At 39.7% G+C, this 20,369-nt stretch overlaps 1 long non-coding RNA gene and 1 pseudogene across 7 annotated transcripts in view; one reads left to right on the top strand and one right to left on the bottom strand.

The window, feature by feature from the left end:
- The window catches only part of LOC102161373 (uncharacterized), a 358,117-nt gene that overhangs the window by 105,156 nt on the left and 232,592 nt on the right, over window positions 1–20,369 (bottom strand). The window lies entirely within an intron of this gene.
- LOC100522418 (ubiquitin-ribosomal protein eS31 fusion protein pseudogene) lies at window positions 4,477–4,981 on the top strand (annotated as a pseudogene).

The raw sequence follows: 20,369 nt of genomic DNA, 5'->3' as shown, positions 1-20,369 counted from the left end.
TCGGTTTGTACCAGATAAAACCTCAAGGTATGCAGGTGCTAAGGGAAGGATGTCTGCCAGCCTGTCAAAACAGTGCAATGACGACAAAGGTTCTCCGATTTCCTAAGTAGACTGGCATTTTCCTGTGGCTGCCTTAATCATGCTTAGAACTGTCCTCCCCTATTCAGTGCCCCATGTAATACTGTGACTTATAAGAAACATGTATATTTAGTCATTTGGATGACAAAAAAATATTGTCACATGTATTTGGTCTTTATCACATATATTTATCACATATATTTGGTCTTCATTCACAGTTCCTGGCTCACAGCTCTCCAAATCCTTGTAATTACCTGAGTGATAAGAGTGGTGGAAGCATCTTGTGTTGTAATATTTGGTCTCTTGTCCTCAGCTCCTGAAACCACTTCAGGGCTACAAAGGTGAAATGATAAACCCCTTATTCGTAACAATCTCCTTTCTGCCACAACTGGGTTTATATTAATGAAGGTGACTTTTGGAAAGCACCTAGAGATGAAGGCTGGTTGCCAGGGAAGCCAACCAGGAATAGAGGGTTGGAATTTTCAGTTTCACCCTGTGATCTCCAGGGAGGGGAGAGGAGACGGGAGGATGAATCAAACACCAATGGCCAATGAGTTAATCAATCATGCCTATTAATGAAGCCCTCATTAAAAACCCCAAAGCAAGGAGTTTGGAGAGCTTAAAGGTTGGCTACCATGCCAGGTCCCAAGCTCCATGAAGACAGAAACTCCTTTGTCCAACACCTATGTATCTGTTCATCTGGCTCTTGTTTCATATCCTTTAATATACCTTTTTTTAAAAAATCAGGAATCTAGTAAATTGACAGGTTTCCCGAGTTCTGTGAACTGTACTAGCAAGATAATGGAACCCAAGGAGGGGGTCATGGGAACCTTTGATTTATAGGCAGTTGGTCAGAAGTACAAGTAACAATTGGACTTGCATCCTGAGTTGGAGGGGATCATTGGAACCTCTGATTTGTAGCTGGTCAGTCAGAAGCACAATCTGGGTTTCTGATCGGCATCTGAAGTGGAGGGTGCCCTTTTGGGACCGAGCCCTTTACCAATGGAATTTGATGCTATCTCCCAGTAGACAGTGCCAGAATTGAGGTGACTTGAGTTGAAGTCTCAGACGCACTGCTAGTGCCCAAGAATTGCTTGTTGTTATTGGAAAGTTTCCACGCACACACACATTAGAATTGGGTCTAGGAACCAAAAGAGACCCTACCTGTTAAGAATAAGATCAGAACCAATCAGAAACAGGATTTCTTTGAGGCCAGCAGCCAGATTCCTATGTTGTCCAGTGAATTTCCTTTAGGGTCATTTCCTCCCCGAAAGGAGTATACTGAGGATTAAGTGAGACTATACATATAAAACCTAGAGCACAGTTTTGTCACAAATTAAATGCTCCAAACATGGAAATTTCATTTCCTTAGAGTCTGGGTGTGCTCAAGGTGTCATCTGCTTTAATTCTGCACTAAAATGGACTGGATGGCCAACAGCAGGTCACCTTGTCACAGCAGCCATTGAGGGCAAGTCAATCTGCAATTCCAGCTCTGCAAGCCATGGCCAACAGCAATTTGGAGGCATGTGCATGACCTGCATTGAAAATGGTGATAGGACCTCTGCTGTCAGGAGGAAACCTAAAAAAGACTTAACTTCACAGGGAACAGGGATCCACCAGCCGCCCGCCCAGTTCCTTCCTCTTTAAAGCTTCTACAGACCCCAGTGCATCCCTCTGTTCCAGCCTGTCACATCTTGGCGTCAGTGATTCTCTGAGTGTAAATATTACCCTAAAACTCATTTCCAGGCACCACTTCCAGGAAGACTTCACAGATTTTGAACTGGGACCATGTTCTTGATCTCTGTATAGTAGTTCCTGTTTATCCATAGTGAAATATGTTCCAGGACCCCATGGATGTCTCAAAACAAGGACAGTACCAAACCCTATCAAATCTATGTTTTATCCTATACATACAAAATTATGATAAAGTTTAGTTTGTAAATTAAGCACAGCAAGACTGACAACAATAACCAAAAATAAGATAGAACAATTATACTATATAATATATATAATATACTATGAGAGTTATATGAATGTGTTTTCTTGCTCTGTCTTTCAAAACATCTTGTACCAGTTCAATGCCTTTTCCATCTCAACTAAGCACGTACCACTGCGGCCATAACTTTGGCAGTTTGAGGTGTGATGGCAAAACTAGAATCAATTTCTTTTTTTCTTCTTCACAATTGCATGGATGGAAGTTCTTTCTTACCATAGATATTAGTATTTTCACCATATTATTTTTGTCCTTATTAAATTGAGAATTTTCACCTTTTCACTTAAAGGAAGAAATTTATGGCTGCTCTCTGGCATACCCGAATTGCCAGCATCACTACTCTTTCTTTTTTTAAAAACAGCCACACCTGCAGCATTTGGAAGTTCCTGGGTCGAGGTAAAATAGGAGATGCAGCTGGGACCTATGCCACAGGCACAGAAACACTGGATCCTTAACCCACTGAGTGATGCCAGGGATCAAACCTGCATCCTCACAGAGACAACATCAGGTCCTTCACCTGCTGAGCCACAGCAGGAACTCCCCCAACATCACTACTCTTTTGCTTTGGGTCATTATTAAGTAAAATAAGTGTTACTTGAATGCAAGCACTATGATATCATGACAACTGATTTGACAAGCTAGAGGTGCTACTAAGTGACCAACAGGCAGGAATGGCAGGATAAAGGAAGGACAGAGAGAGGGCGGGAGATTTCATCACACTACTCAGAACGATGTGCAATTTAAAAACTAAAAATTTGTTATTTCTGGAATTTTCCATTTAATATTTTCAGACTGTGGTTGCTCATGGGTAATTGAAACCACAGAAAGTGAAACCATGGATAAGGGGGGGGACCACCGTAATTCCAAAGTGCACATCTTTACCAAAACATCTATCTATCACATTGTACTATAATTATATATTTACATATTTCTTTTTTCTCACTGGACTATGAGCACCAGGAAGGGAGCAACTGTATTTTCTCTTTTCTGTTTTCCCAGTTCCAGGCAGAGCGGCACGCTTTTGGTGGTCAAAACATGAGTTATTCCCAAGATCAAAAAGGAAATGATAGAGCAGACGGGAAAAGAAATGAAAATAAAAGGACGTCAAAGGAAGAAGGGGAAACAAAGATAAAGGAAGGGAATATAGAAAAAAGAAAAAGAAAGGAAAGGAAGGAGGGAAGGAAAGAGAGAGTGAAAATAAAAAGGGGGAGGTAAGGAAGAGAGAGAATAAGGAAGGAAGGAAGGCTGGTTTTTCTTTATTCAGAAGAAGCCAACTTTAGGGGTCTATAATTCTGGAGAGTTGGCCCTTCTTTACAAGTTGAAAACCCCATTAGCTGATTTCTCAGCAATGGGTAATTCTTTTGAAAGCTGGAAATGCAGAGTTGAAATAAAAAAATAAATGTTGGTATAGCGGAATGAAATAATACATTTAGAAGGTTTCAAAGGCACTATTCCACAGATACAGTTCTATGCTGTTTCGCTAGTCTCCTCTATGGAAGAGGGGTATGAGAAAGTAGATAAACCTAGAGTTCAGGGGCTCAATTTTCTACTTAGACATTTGCCAAAAGACACATGTATCCCGATGTTCATTGCAGCACTATTTACAATAGCCAAAACATGAGACAACCTAAATGTCCATTGACAGAGGAGTGGATCAAGAAGATGTGGTATATATACACAATGGAATATTACTCAGCCATTAAAAAGAATGAAATACTGGCATTTTTAGCAACATGGATGGACCTAGAAATTATCATGCTAAGTGAAGTCAGCCATACAATGAGACACCAACATCAAATGCTTTCACTGACATGTGGAATCTGAAAAAAGGACACAATGAACTTCTTTGCAAAACAGATACTGACTCACAGACATTGAAAAACTTATGGTCTCCAGAGGAGACAGTTTGGGGGATGGGGAGATGTGCTTGGGCTGTGGGATGGAAATCCTGTGAAATTAGATTGTTATGATCATTATACAACTACAGATGTGATAAATTTGAGTAAGTAGAAAATAACAACAACAAAAAAAAGCCTTATTTCTTCAACCAATTTTCATCAATTTCATGTCAACCCCACTCAGTATGCTTGTGACCTGTGGATGCTATATGTCAGTATTAACCACCATGGGAACTAATCCAAACCATAGAGATAAAGAATCCCAGAGAATGTTGTGTGACAGAAGCTATCTGCCTGTACTTGTGAACCATGTGGGATTTTCAGAGTTAAAGGACAATTCATTTTACACTGAATTTTCAAAAACTGAACAATCCCACCAGAGTCTGTGTTTCTCCACTCATACCAAGTAGTTTTATTTATTTTGGGTTGCATCGGCTGTCTTAAAACACAGATTTAAATCTTTTTCTCGATTTCAGATCCGCCATCTGCGGTGGAACCGCCGCCAAGATGCAGATTTTTGTGAAGAGGCTGACAGGCAAGACCATCACTCTCGAGTGATACAATAGAAAATATAAATGCTAAGATCCAGGATAAGGAAGGAATTCCTCCTGACCAGCAAAGACTGATCTCTGCTGGCAAGCAACTGGAAGATGGACGTACTTTGTCTGACTACAACATTCAAAAGGAGTCCACTCTTCATCTTGCACTGGAGACTTGGTGGTGGTGCTAAGAAAAGGAAGAAGTCTTACACACTCCCAAGAAGAACAAGCATAAGAGAAAGAAGGTTAAGCTGTCTGTCCTGAAACACTATAAGGTGGACGAGGACGGCAAAATCAGTCGTCTTCGTCGGGAGTGCCCTTCAGCTGAATGCGGTGCTGGAGTCTTTATGGCCAGCCACTTTGACAGATGTTATTGTGGCAAATGTTGCCTGACCTATTGTTTCAACAAACCAGAAGACAAGTAATTGTATATTGGTTAATAAAAGACATGAACTAACAACAACAAAAAAAAACAGCTTTTTCTCCCTTGCTTAAAACCTATCATTGGATATATATACACACACACACATATATGTATAACTGAATCACTTTGTTGTACAGCAGAAATTATCACAAAGTTGTAAATCAACTGTAATTCAATAAAACCTAAAAAAATTCTTTAAAAAACCTATCCTGGGATCACAAGCCTATAAGATAACATACAAAATATATTCCTTTATAATTTGATGCTAATCCATATTTTGGATTTTATCTCCTCCCGTTTTCTTTCTTAGACCATACATTCTCAAAAAGTTGCCCCTCTACCATGTTCTTAAAAATATCAGTATCCTTTTTCTTCCATATCATTTCCTCTTGCTGGAATCCTCTCCCTTGCTTTTTCTACCTACCTATTACCCTTCAGTGTTTACCCTTCCCAAAAGACAGTCTGGCTTAGTATACTTAAAAGTATAAACTGTGGGGTCCCTTAACCCAAGTTTTGAAATTTCTTTATCAGCATTGAATATTCTTGCGGAATTTATGGAGACTTTTAACATCAGATTGCTCCTTTCCAAAATGGTGATAATAATACCTCAGAAAGTTTTTATTACCCAAAATGGTCAAAAAAAAAAAATTAACCCCGAGAGTTACTGGCTTGATCCAATACAATAATATCTTTAAAGATCCAACACAGCAGCAACATGGATGGAACTGGAGACTCTCATACTAAGTAAAGTAAGTCAGAAAGATAAAGACAAATACCATATGATATCACTTACATCTGGAATCTAATAGATGGCACAAATGAACCTTTACACAGAAAAGAAACTCATGGACTTGGAGAACAGACTTGTGGTTGTCAAGGGGGAAAGGAAGGGAGTGGGATGGACTGGGAGTCTGGGGTTAATACAAACTATTGCACGGGGAGCGAATAAGCAATGAGATCCTGCTATACGTATAGCACAGGGAACTATATCTAGTCACTTATGATGGAACATGATGGAAGATAATATGAGAAAAAGACTGGGTTACTTTATTATACAGTAGAAATTGACAGAACACTGTAAAGCAACTATAATGGAAAAAATAAAAATAATTTTAAAAAATTTAAAAAGATCCAACACAGTGTCTTGAAAATAATGTTGAATATTGTATTCCTTATCCTCATCAGCAGCAGCAGCAGTCTTTCAAGGTTGTTGGGTTGAAGAGAATAATTCAAGTACAAGTGTTAGCAGTGGAATTAGCACTAAGAGACCACTGATAATAATTACAATCACTGTTATAATAATTCTCATGATTATTATACTGAATAAACCCCACTTGTTATAAACTGACACTCTTCCTCTGTTAATCTTTCAAATGTTATCTGTACCTACCTTTAGCATGGTATGCATCATAACATAATTATCTGTTTATGTATCCCCCATAGTCTGTGACTTAATGATAATCCTTGTTCAAGTTGGCCATGAATCCCAAGAGTTTAGTACCAAATGAGCTCTTAGCAAATTCAGACTAAATGAGTACAGAGATGTAATGTACACACTAAGCCATCTCCACTTGGTTTTTTGTTTTGTTTTGTTTTGCCTATTTGCAACCTATGCCATTTATGTGCTAGATGGCTCTCCAAAGTGAAGAGTACAGTCTATGAGCACAAGAATGGGATAAGCCATTGGCCTTGTAAGCACCATATTCTCAAACTGAACTAAATAGCCTCCATTAAGAGTCACCTAGAACTTCCCAATAACCCCAGAAAGTCCTTGACTGCAACCAGCAGGATCACTTTGGAGAGACTTGGAGCGTACCCATGAGTCTTCTCCAAATACTCATTAGCAATTCTGGAACGAGTTCACAGTCACTCACCACAGGTCATTAAATGATTCCTTTAACATTTCAGGATTTGGAGCCACCATCCTGCTCCATGGAAAATTTTAGGGGAAATTAGATTAAGGTTGGGAACATTGGCCAAATAGATGAAAGGGAAATAAGCGTGTTTAATAAATACTCAGCTTTGTGGCTTCTAGCAGTAGTCCACGTTTCATCATCTGTCAAAAAGGGAAAGTATTAACTCCTTCAAAACCTCACTGAAGCTAGCCTCAGAGCCAAGGTTTAGGTCCATGTTGCATGCCCAAATAAAAATGAGGCCCCAAGATAACACACAGCATATTTTTAAAGTGCCTGCCAAAGAAGGTAAATACCACACAAATCTTAAATTTTACTTCCTGCCTCAACTCAGTATGTTATTCTGAAGAAGAAGTACATTATGAGAGTTAGTAAGGTATTTGGCATCAGGAAGAGCTGATTTCAAATTCTGGCTTTAATTCTTGCATAGACTACCTTGCCAATTTTCCTGGCCAGTAAAATGGGAACAATGATTCTCCTAACATTGTGATGAGGAATAACCGTGATAATGTTGGTGAAAATGCTTATCATAATGTGTAGTATACAGATGCTAAATAAGTATTCCCTTCCTTCTCATTTTCCCTTGGCTCCTGGAATCTTCCAAAAAATAAATCCTTACATGTTTGTGCTGTGGAGAATCTAAATACATGCCCAACTCATTTCTACATTAATTCATCAAAATGTGGAGACAAATTCCACACAATAGATGGATACTGTTGAAATGTAAGATTGTACAGACTCTTGATGCATATGGACGTCTTTAGGGAGCACTGTTGTCTGAATATAAGCATGATAAATTACAAGGGATTATTCACTTTCCGAAAGGCTACTTTACACAAAAGAACCACACGACTCACTTTAATGGTGCATTTCCCAAGTGGCTGTGAAAGAGTATTTAATTTCTTAAAAAATAACACTAAGTAACTTTCAAGAAGTCTCTACATGAAAAAAAATATGATATTTTTCTAAGGTTATTTCAAATAAAGCCTACGAGGTTGACTAAGTGTTAGCAAAAAGGTATGCCAGTTGATGAGACATAGTTCCCTGAGGAAAATCTCTTAGCTTGCATCATTAGCGTTATGGAAAGATAGACTCATTCTTTCTACACATGCTGTTCTTCACATGTACTAGTGATGGTGGAGATAAACTCAAAGAAATGTGGAATCATAGTTACGGACCGCTCTCCTATGCACCAAGTCTAACACATGTGTGACCTCACTGAATTCTCCCAACAACCAGATGAAGCAGGTATTCTCATCAGCATTATTTTTTAAATATTATCACTTTACAGAAAATGAAATATTGAGAGGTCACAATCACCCAGATGGTAAACAGCTGTCCCAGAATGCAAACACATCCCTGCTCTGCTCCAACACGCAAAGCCTTTCCTCCACAGGGGTGCATCTCACTGTACAGGGACAAATGAAGTGGTTCAAACACAAGTTCTCTAGCTGTGCAGATGATGGACTTACTACAGCAATTTAGGAATTAAGGGAAATTTTGTAGGGGCATGGCATCTGAACTGGGCTAAAAAGAAAGGGGAAATATATAAACACAAATTTTAACGTTTCCAAGCATACTTCCAGAAGCTAATTCAGGTGAGATCATAGATCCTGAACTTCAACCTCCCCCCCCGAAAAAAAATCTAGATTCACTGGCTGGACTTGAATTCCAGGGACATTCCAAGACTATCCAATAAAAATCATCATTGTTGAAGGAAGCACTGATTTAGTGGTAAATAATTTGTTAAAGTGTAAGAGGGAAAAATGCATCATGTAAACAATTCATCTCTAGTGGCCTTTAGTATTTAATAGCCTTTGAAGTTTTCCATTTCTCCAGAAATTGTTCTCTTCTTATTCAGATGCATTGTCAGTAAACATCAAGTTGAAGGAAAGAGACTGGCCAGACCTCATTAGGCTGTGATTTCAATTAAACATCATAAAGGAAAAGAGAGAGCTGACAGCAAGTAGGTTACAAAAACAGGAAAACATTCACCACTGGGCAAGCAGCTGGGTCTTCATGTTCTGTCTTAACGCCTGGCCAGGCCAAGAAACCCTTACCCGCTGACAAAGTTGAGGCACGCTGCCTGTCAGAAAGGCCCAGGGTAGGAAGCATCTAAGTAAGTTCACTGGAGTGCTGACGTTCAGCTTCAGCCACCAACCAGGACCCCAGGGCATTCCGGAATCCGGAATCCAGCAATCGGCTTCCAGCCTTGGATACACAGCAGTCCAATGTGGGACAACTTTTTTTTCTTTTTTAATTCTTTCCTGACTTCTTTCTGTTTAGTATAAACGTTTTTTTAAAAAATAAGCATTAATAAGAAAAACTAGAAATGAGGAATCTCAACATAAGGTCAGGAACATAGAAGAAAGAAGATGTCAAAGTAGGATGAGGCATTTCTCCCACGTAGTGCAAGAAGAAATAAAGGAAAACGAGACATATGACAAGACAAGACAAACAAAGCGTGTATCACTTGGAAGAGAATTCTTATCTGTTGATCAGAGAGCTAAGATATAAGGAGTATGTTAGCCAGGAGACAGTTCCGGGTTTGTGGCTGAAAAATATGGCTTGCAATGTCAGTAAACAGAGGATGTTGAGGCCATTGAACCATCAGCCACTGCAGCCGCCCCCAACTATGCACCATGAGGGGATTCAGGATGCAGAAAAACAGAATATTGGCCCTAGATAGTTAAGGTACACATCAAAGGAATTATTTCAATGAGTCCACACTCTTGCATCATCCCATTCACAAAAAAAGAGCTAAATTGATTAATTAGCAGTAATCTCTTGATGTTTGACTACCTGCGTGTGTTTGATCGCCTGTATATCCTGGCTTTTCCCTTACCTCTTCAGAATAGTCCCTCCAAGCTATCTGAAAGGCTGTCTCCTGGGCTTAGTTCCTCAGCAAGTCAGCTGAATCAAACATAATTCTCAACTCTAAGCTGTGCATTATTTTCAGTCCACAGGTTGAACTCATGGAGTTATCATGGATTGTGTTAGGGTCTCTAAACCTTGGTGTAGACATAGTGCAGCAAAATGGTTAAAAGCATGTGGTTTGGCATCAAATAGGAGAGGATGAAAGTCACCACTTAGCACCTACACACAAATAAGTCAGTTATTTAAATCCCATAAACCGAAGTTTTCTTACCTCTAAACCGAGAATAGCACCTAGCTATCCTGTATGATTTTTGTAAATTTTATATAACATCATGTATACAAAGTGCTGAGCACAGTGTCTAGCACAGAGGAAGATACCAATTTAATTAATAATTACCAATGGATGGTTTTATGGAAGGTGGTTGAGACAGTTCCTTGATTTATCTGGGGATTTCACTATTAGCTATTGCTAAGCTGAGTAAGCTAAATGAAAGATATCTAGGTTTTTTTCCTACTTAAGAATCCCACCTACTACTGTGAGAGCACAACTGCCACAGCAAATGGTTATCAAAAAACAACAATTTGATTTACATTTGGAAAAATAAATACTTAGGTAATTCAATTAGAGTGCAGACCAAGATAGAATGTAGCTTTTAAGTTCCAGCATGTATGGGGAAAAATAGGAGGTGGAAGCATTTAGTAGCACAGAATTATTTAGATTGAAATTAGAATGTCAGAAAAGATAGGAGCACTAGACACAAATCTCCCTTAAAAATATTTTTAACTACAAGAAAAAAAAATAGGCTGGAAAAAAATCTTAATTTTAAAAATCTTAATCAAAAGACCAGCATATTAAGCTAACACTGTTCTAAGCCTGACCAACAAGCATCATGGCCTACTAAAATTTATCACAGAAAGACATGTATATGTCACTAGGAAAGAAAAAAATCTATCAAGGTATTCAGCATTTGAGCAATTTAAAAGAAAACATACGTCTTAATAGATACGTAAAGTTTGCAATAAAAATCAACATTTATTTAAGATAAAATTATTAGCAAATTATTAACATCAGGAAACTTCTATAATACATAGCTATCAAAAACCTGCATATATAAAACTTGATGATGAAATCTGGAAGCATTTCTATCAAAGTCAAGAAAAGGCAACAGTACAGTCCCTATAATTCACCATTACTAACCAAATGAATATCTTAACTATGCAACAAGACAAGAAAAACAAATGCATAAGAAATGGAAGTATAATTATATATTTAGAGATTATAAGATTATCAGTAGAGTAAATCAAGAAAAGCTATAAATGAACAATGAATGGAGCAACTATGAGATTTCAGAAGGGTTGAATAATATACAAAAAATATATACATATCAGTAATAATATAACATATAAATATAGTCATAATAGCAAAAAAAAAAACCCAAAGTTGTTCATAAATTTTAAAATGCATATGTGTAAAACCTTGTGGAGAACATTAAAAAGTGTTCTTAAGAAACAAGAGGAAAAAATGGTGGGTGATGTTAAAATTCACAAAGCTATTAATGCAATTCAAATCATTAATATATTCAATGAGATTTCAAATAAAATCTCAATGTGATTTTTGCTTTCCACTCTGCACATTTATTCTAAAATCCATCTTGATACGCAAACACCAAATATTAGCCAATGAAAAGCACTTAACTATGTATCTATTGAAGATGCTTATTTTTTCAAGCTATCGAAATGAAAACAGTAATACTGGAACAAAGGGAGAAAGGTCCAATGGAACAGAATTTGAATCCCTTAAATAAGCTTAAATACATGTAAGAAACTGGCCTATGATAGAGGTGGCATTATAAATGAATAAAAGGAAAAAGAAAACAGTAAATGACAAGATACTTCATCTGAAACTCACATCTCACATGAAAATAATTAAATAAAACCATAAAAGAGAAAACATTTTTAATTAGAAGAATATCTAAAATAACAATTTCTGAGGCAATAAGAACCAGATTTCTTGGAAAATCAGTCATTTACAGGAAAGCACTGATAAAACTACATCAAAATTAAACTGTTCTCCTCTACAAAACATACGAAAGAAAAAAGACGTCAGGCTTAGAAAAGATATTTGTAATGTGTAAAACAACACAAATTAGAATCCTGAATAGGTAGAGAAATGATATGTCAGCTGAAACAAACCAACAAATACAGCTTAAAAAATGGCCAAATGATGGGAGCAGACAATTCAGAAGAGTCAGTGAACATATAAAAAGATGATTATCCTCACTAGTGATAAAGGAAATGCAAAGTAAAACAAGAGGGAAACAGTATTTCACACCAAATAGTTTGACAGGCATCAGAGTCTGTCAACACCAACTGTTGGAAAAGACATGAGAAAAAAGAACTCTCATAGCCTGCTGGTGTGAGTGTAAATTAGTACAATCACTTTGGAGAGAAATTGGCTGAGGGTGAGGTGCATACCAATGACTTAGCAATTCGACTTTAGGGAAATGCTTGCTTACATGTACCGGGGTATCCTGGGTGTTCATTCTAACATTGCTGTAAGCAACCTTAATTTCCATCAACAGGAAACAGGCAAATACATTGTGATATTCATACAATGTACTATAATAAAAAAAACTACATGAATTAATTAGACCTATATATAAATACAGGAATAGCTCTAAAAAATGCAATATGGGGTAGAAAAAGAGGGAATGCAAACTGTTAAAAAGTGTGAGCATGAAATCGTTATATTAAAAAGTGGGTTTTTTTTAAAAAATAGCAACTATAGGAGTTCCTTTCATGGCTCAGCAGTTAACAAACCCGACTAGGATCCATGAGGATGCAGGTTCGATCCCTAGCCTCGCTCAGTGGGTTAAGGATCTGGCGCTACTGTCAGCTATGGTGTAGGCTGCAGACATGGCTTGGATCCCGAGTTGCTGTGGCTGTGGTGTAGGTTGGCAGCTGTAGCTCGGATTCGACCCCTAGCCTGGGAACCTCCATATGCCACGAGTGCAGCTGTAGAAAGCAAAATAAATAATTAATTAATTAAAAAATAAAAATATCAACTATATATTATTTATTATTACACTTCATAATGAACATAGAAAATAGGGGATGCAAAATTCATGTTGGTGACTGCCTGGAAGGGAGGAGGATAACAGAGGAAAGAGTGTCACTTCATCTGTAATGCTCTATTCCTCTTAAATCAATGGATTGTTGGGTGGATACATGATAACAACAATAGCTGGGGAAGGCTTCTAAGAGGAAGCCTGACTTGGCCACAAGAAGCAATAGGAAGAAGACAGTAATTTCTATTTGTTTCTTTTTCTGTTTTCAGATTATAAAAGGTATCTAATCACTGTGGGGTATTCTCTGACATGCATTGAAACCTAGGGTGTGTTCCAATTTCCAGGACAGAGGGAAACGCAGAGATGGATTGATTAGGTAGCAGCCAAGTTTCCAGAAAGAGGAAAGTACAAGGTAGTAGACATTAGACATCACTGACATGATGCACACACTGCGTGCACACACTGCTTGTGCACAACCACAATACTAAGTAGCCACAAGCCATGGAGCGAAGGATCTCCCAAGGCTAGAAGGCGATCACCTGGTTCCTTCAATCAGGGATCCATTTGCACATCTGCTCAACCTGCTGAAGCCAGTGCTGTCCAAGACAAATCAATGCTCCAAGTCACTCTATTTACCTGTCTTCTGTAGCCAACCTGAATGCTCTGAGAGCTTTATTCAGTCCTTCACTCAACAAACACTTAATAATTAATTTACCAGGCTTTCCAGTAATATTTTATCAGATACACACACGCTCTCTTCATCCTCAAAACTACTGTAGGAGCTCAGGATTTTAACCTCATTTTATAGGTAAGACAATTACAACACACACAGTTAAATTGTCTTATCCAAAGTTATAGTTTGTAATTGGTGTAACTGGAATTCAAACCTAGGTTTGAAAGACCCCAAAGCTAAGCTTTGTAATGAGACCTGGGAATACAGATGCTAAGTCAGCACCCTCAACTACAATTTCATTCAAAACGTTATACTAGACGCCATGGAAAAGAATAAAAAATAAATCAGATGTGGTTTCTGCTGCAGAACCATTTGGGATCCAGTAGTGGTGAAATGGAGTTTTAACTAAAGAACAACCCCCCCCCCCCTTGGCTAAGAAGGCAGCCGCAAGCCTTTCCAGCTATGCTCATCACTATACCACCCTTCTTGTAATAATGTAACAACTGTGTGCCCTATGTCCAAGCCAGCAGCCCTGCTAATCATGTACCCAGCATTGCTTATCAGTTCTGCTTCTGTAACCTTGCTTGCTCAGTTTCTTAGGGAGGAACACTGTCTGCTTGGGGATGGGGGGAGGTCCGGGATGCTTACATGGGAAAATCAAGACCTTGTAGTGTATAAAAGTTACTGAGAACAAAGACCTGGTGCTCAGACTCTGGAGGTGACTCCTCTGAGCCCGCACTGGTGCTGAATAAACCCTGCTTTTCCATATCTCCGAGTGCTGTTTGTCTCCCTCCATTGCCACGGTTTTTGCGGTTTCTGCAACAGTGGGCTTACCTCACCGGAGACCTAAGAACTTTCTATATGCAGGGACATTATAATGAAGCCATTCCACAGTGCCTCCCGGCTGAAAAAGCCTGCTACCTTTTATTCTTGAGCATAAGTCTTATATTTCAGGCTTCTGCAATTCTCACCAGATTCCCACATCCCTTTTGGTTTTGGGGGCCAAGAACTGATCCCAGTCTTGCAGTGAGGGAAAGACCTGTGTTGTCTCACTCCCGCCAAAAGTTCTCATGTGTGGTGTAAGGGAATCCCCTTCTTGGTCCAGCCTGGAGGTCTCAGTGCAATTAATGTTGTTTGCAAGTTGCAAGAAGTAACACCTAAAGCCTCCCTATTGACGGCCAAGCTCCAATGAATTTCTCAGATGTGTTGGATTATTTTTCCTCATGTGTCTCCATGCAGTGTCTGCTGAGCTCATCTGTAGCAGGAAGTGGGATCAGTGCAAACACCAAGAGAAGGTAAGCAACGTGTTCTCTGAGCATAGCTGGAAGAATAAAAATGTCTAAATGTGCTCTGTCTACAAAACTTTAAAGAAGTTGGTTGCTTTGCTTTGCTTTTCTGCATTGACTACCCCACTTGGAAAAAAAAAAAATAACCAACCCTCCATTCCAATGAACCACAGAAGCAATTTATTACAGATCACCCTGTGGGGAGATTAACCATATGTCCTTAAAAAAGCATGTCAGAGGGTTGCCACACTTTGTGTGAGGGGCAATCATCTTGGCTTCTTCCTCCTGCCCAACCTGTGTGGGGGTGGTGGGGAGGGGTGCGGAGGCGGTAGTGAGACAAGCTGTGGTTACTGGCATGCAGTGGCAGTCACTGTGGAGGCCACACGGAATGCCAGATGCCAGCACGCATCTGCAGAGTCAGCAGGAAGGAGAAAGAACTAGAGGAAAAGTGCTGATTTATAAGAATCCTCGGGGGCTTCCTGATCCCCAGGTCCCTAAGCCTGCTGGACAGCAATGGCACCTGGAAAGCTTTTGACAATATTGATTCCTTGAGTACACACCACAGCTACCAAATCAGGGTCAACAATTATGAGGCTACAGACACACGTTTGGGAATTAGTCTCGAATCTGGTACCCTCATGATAGAACTGGAGAAGCTAAAGCTGAAGAAGGATCATGATTTTCCCGTAGGCAATGGCAAGGGTGGTCAGAAGCTGGAGCATCTGACTCTAGCCCAGAGTCCCCTAACTGAAGTCTCTCTTGTTCTCTCTAACTGCTTCATCTCCACCTCCTCCACCATTCTATTTGCAGGGAATGGTCCCACTAAGCCCCAAAGCTCAAATCAGAAGTCCGGGTTTGCCAATCAACACTGACTGAAGGAATTCCCTTTATCTTCTCCACCACAGTTCTCCAGTTCCAGCACCACCATCTCTCACATGAACTATTGCAATAGTTTCCTAACTAGTATCTCTGCCTCTAGTTTGGCCCCTTTATCCGCGCCCCACACTGAAGCCAACAGGATCTTTGAAGGATCATGCCCAGCACTGAAGCATGAATTTGATGTTATCACTGCCCTGCACAGGACCTTTCAATGGCTCCCAAAGATTTTGAGACTTTGACCAGCCTCATTTTTTTGCTATTACCCCAACTATCACTTTAAATCTCGTGTAACACCAAACTTCTATCCCTTATATGTACCATTCAGTTCCATTCCTTCACTCATGAAGTCCCTCTCTTGAATGCCTTTATTCTCATTCTCTCTCGCTCTCTCTCTTCCCCACCCCTCATACATGCCCACACAGTGACATGAACACACTCACTCACATATATGCCGTTTCTTCATTCTAGAAGGCTTAAAACTCTGTAAGTGCTCCTATGAAACGCCTGTTTTAGTCCCAGCTATCCTAACTATTAGGTTTGGTATTTTTTCTCTCTGTCTCTGTAGCATCCTATGATTTTCCCCATTAAACCCTTTATCAGACTATGTCCAAAATGTTTCATGTCAAGTTCTCCTGTATCTCTGTATGGTGTGAGTCTCCTCAGTGCCAGGATTAATTCCTGGTTCATTTCTATATGTCAAGAATGAAACACATAAGCTGGTATTATAAGTACTTAAAGTCTTTTGGGGGGCAAAATCAATTTCTCCTGGACTAGACTGATGGTCCCAATACCTGATTAGTAATTCCTAATTACTCTCCATGTAGGTTCTTTCCTATGAAATGTGATTTGAGGGACCCCAATAATCCAGCCAAGCCTTGGCCACCTGGCCACGCCTGGTTAATCAGTACAGCCCAGGTCTTACACTCTCCCTGGATGCCCAGTGCTCCAGAAGTTATTCCCAGGCTTGTGAGCAATGCCCTAGGACTGGACAACAAAGCTTTCCCATTTGCCTAGACACTCTACCTATGAGTGCTTATTGGTTAATATTTACAAGCACCTCGAGAGGGAGATGCTACTGTTCTCAATTTTAGAGAAGAAAGGGGCTCAGAGAGAGTATATCTAAGACTCCACAGCTGTGTGAGAAAGAGCTGAAACTCCAATTGTTAGGTGGTAACTGTACAAAATAAAACACAAAGCTGTAAGACAAGAAGAGCTGGAGAAACTGTTAAATTGTAACACAACTTGCATCTTCCCTGTTTTACTCTGTCAGGAACCTGTGCTAACAATAGAATGTGCTAAAAATAGAAACTACCCCTTTTCCTATAAAACTAACTAGCTGCTCCCTAAGTTGTGGAGAGCCTGAGGTCTCTCTGCTCAGTGCTCCTGGCCACTCTGCTGGTGGACAAACCTGCTTCAGATCTCATTGCTCCTGTCTGTGTCTCCTTCTTCCCTTGCCATTTCTAACACAAATCAGATCTATGTCCCAAAGAATGAACTAACTCTACCAGTTGACATCACACCTCCCTGGTTAGTGTAAGCTGCCCATTGGCAAAATCAGAAAACAGAAGAGAACTTTAACAAATCAGCCAATATGTCTCCCACCCTAGAAAAGTTTAAAGGGTTTAGCCTGAAACCTCTAGGAGTATCCTTCTTTCCAGTGCCTGGGTCCTATTGGCCAGATAGGTGGTAAAGGGAGGGGACGCAAATTCAAGCCAGCACATTTCTGACAAAGCTCCCTCACATACGCCACATAATGTCTGCAAAGATTCCGTTTAGATGGCTCCTTGGTAACAAGGATCCTACGCAGCCCTGGTGAGAATAACTGGATCCGCCGTGTGCTCCATTCAGTCATGAAGAAGGCAGAGGTTATTTTCAACTGCAATTCGTGTGACCCTCCCCCGCCTCTCCCTCTCTTTGTTGCTGGCACCCTCCCCACACACAGCCCATCTCCATGTTGCAGAGATCCTCCACATTCAATGCACCGGTATAATTTAAAGTCAGATTCCACTCATCAATTTGCCGATGGCTTGCTTTGTGATCTTTGGTGAGAAAAGAAAATTAACATTTTTTCCCATTTTTCATATGCAAAATTAGAGCACACATATTTTCCTTGGTTCCCTTAAAAAATAAAAATACCAAGAATTGAGCACTATGGAAGGAAAGAGGTACCTTAATGCATGAATGGTAAGGATTCAACACAACCTTTCTAGAGGGTGACTGGACAACACCTGGAGAAATCTAGAGAAGCGTGTGAACTTGGATTTAGCAATTCTATTTCTGGGAATTCCCTAAACCAGGGATATCAAACCATGGTCCCCAAGCCAAATCCAGCCAGTTAACTATATTTGTAAAGTTTTCCTGGAACACAGCTATGCTCACGCTGTTACATATAACAAGTTACATGTAACAAAGTATGTTACAAGGGCAGAGTTGAGTCTTTCCAACATAGACCATGTGGCCCACAAAGCTCAAAATATTTACTATCTGGACCTTTATTTTAAAGTTTGCTGACTCCTTCTACGAGGTCATTGGCCATTGTCAATTTGGGTCCTTATGTGGGCCACCCCTGTGCTCTTCCAAGGACAGGGCTTCCACCCTTAGCCCCAAACCTGCGGCCAAAATGTCCCTGGGCTTTTGGGCCCAGAGGTCTTCATGCTCAGTTCTGTCAGCCCCACACAGAGCCAAAGGGCAAGCGTTGCCAGTAACACAGTCTTCTTCCCAGCCTAGAACTCCTCATGGGGTCCTAGTCTTCTCTCCTATTTAGATACTTAGAAATAAAAGTTCTTGGAGTTCCCACTGAGGATCAGCAGTAAGGAGCCTGACTAGAATCCATGAGGATGTGGGTTCGATCCCTGACCTCATTCAGTGAGTTAGGGACACCACGTTGCCATGAGCCATGGACGATGATGTGGCTGTGGCTGTGGCATAGGCCAGAGGCGACAGCTCTGATTCAACCCCAGGCCTGGTTACTTCCAGACGCCACATAAAAAAGACTCCCCCCCAAAAAAAAGAAAGAAAGAAAAGTTATTATTTCTTTCCCTGAACTCTCTGAGAGAATCCAGTTCACCATAGCTGATACAATTAAGATTTGCAAAGCTTGTTTCCCCTAACGAGGAGCCCCAGTTGCCTCTGGTGGCAAACCCCTCTTTCCATTTGGTGAAAGGGAGCTGTGTTCTTGCCTCAAAAAGAATCATCTTGATGAATAAAGAAGAGGTGGTATACAGAATGAACCATAAAAAAGAATGGAACAGCTCTACTCGGAGCAACGCCAATGGACCTAGGAATTATTATACTAAGTGAAGAAAGCCAGAAAGAAAAAGACAAATATCAAATGATATCATTTATATGTGAAATCTTTAAAAATGGGATGAATGAACTTATTTACAAAACAGAAATAGACTCACAGACACAGAAAACAAACTTATGCTTACCAAGGGAGAAACGGGGTAGGTGAGGGATCAATTAGGAGCTTGGGATTAGCAGAGACAAAGTACTATACATATAACGTGGATAAACAACCAAGTCCTACTGTATAATACAGGAAGCTATATTCAATACCTTATAATAAACCATAGTGGAAAAGAAAACAAAAAAGAATACACACACATACATATGTATAACTGACTTATTTTGCTGTATACCAGAAACTAACATAACATTGTAAGTCAACTATACTTTAATTTAAAAAAGAGAAGTTAATCACCTTTCCAAGAATGACCATGGCAGCTTCTGGCTCTTTTTTTCACCAGGAAAAAAAAAAAAGTTAAATATTTAACATGGCACCCTGCTTTATATGAATTCATTTTATAATTGAAAAAGCAATAAAGCTATTTCAAAAAACTAAAAAAAGAAAAAAGCCTAGTTCACAGGTGGTTTAGAGAACCAGTTAAGATTATACAAACAAATAAAGCCTTTCTTTTTTTTTTTTTTTTTTCTCGGCTGCACTCCCCGCCTGCAGAAGTTCCCTCGGCCAGGGATCAAACACACCTGCCACAGCAGTGACCTGAAGCCACAGCAGTGGCAATGCCGGATCCTTAACACATTGAGCCATCAGGCAACTCCAAACAACTAGCTTTTATGAATTCTAACATGCTTCATAGATACAAAGTGGGATTATTATTAATAAAATGTAGTAATCTAAAACAGCAAGTGGGGATGATTATTCACGTTGCAAAAATTATCTCTATAAGCTACCATAAATTTCATTTAAAGAATTAAGCTCATCCCAAAGCAAATCCCAGAAAAGGAATAAACCATAGATACAAATAAATGTGGATGTATCATTATCTTTCCAAAGGATGTCTAAGGATACCTTAAAGAACTTCCTAAAACAGATAAAAACAAAACTGTTCTTTTGAACACAGCCTTACCCATTAGATGCCCCCAAATTTACTGAACTGGGCGACAGGACATCACAGCAAGACCTCCGAGTTTTGCAGAATTAACTAAAAGAGAGAACTGCCAGTTCTGTAAATTATGGAAAGTTGACACTGGAAGAAAACTCAGGGAATATCTTGAGCCCGTTCCTCATTTCCTAGATCAGGAACCAACTGCAAAAGAGAAGAAGGACTCTGCTCACAGTCACCGAGAGCTCGCTGGTGACTGGACCTAGATTCAAACTTAGGTCATCTGCCTCTTAGACTCTTCTCCTCTTCCTCTCCCCAACCCCCCTAAAAAGGAAAAAACAGGAACATTCCTGAGGTATAAAGTGAGATCCACCTGGAGAGGGCACAGAAGATTT

The sequence above is a fragment of the Sus scrofa genome, chromosome 1, assembly GCF_054392235.1.
Source record: "Sus scrofa isolate SSC_HxYL_T2T_F1_AM1 chromosome 1, Sscrofa_HxYL_maternal_Yorkshire_Landrace_v2.0, whole genome shotgun sequence".
Classification (NCBI taxonomy): Eukaryota; Metazoa; Chordata; class Mammalia; order Artiodactyla; family Suidae; genus Sus; species Sus scrofa.
The sequence above is the reverse complement of the archived record's forward strand: the minus strand, read 5'-3'. Positions and strand labels throughout refer to the sequence as shown.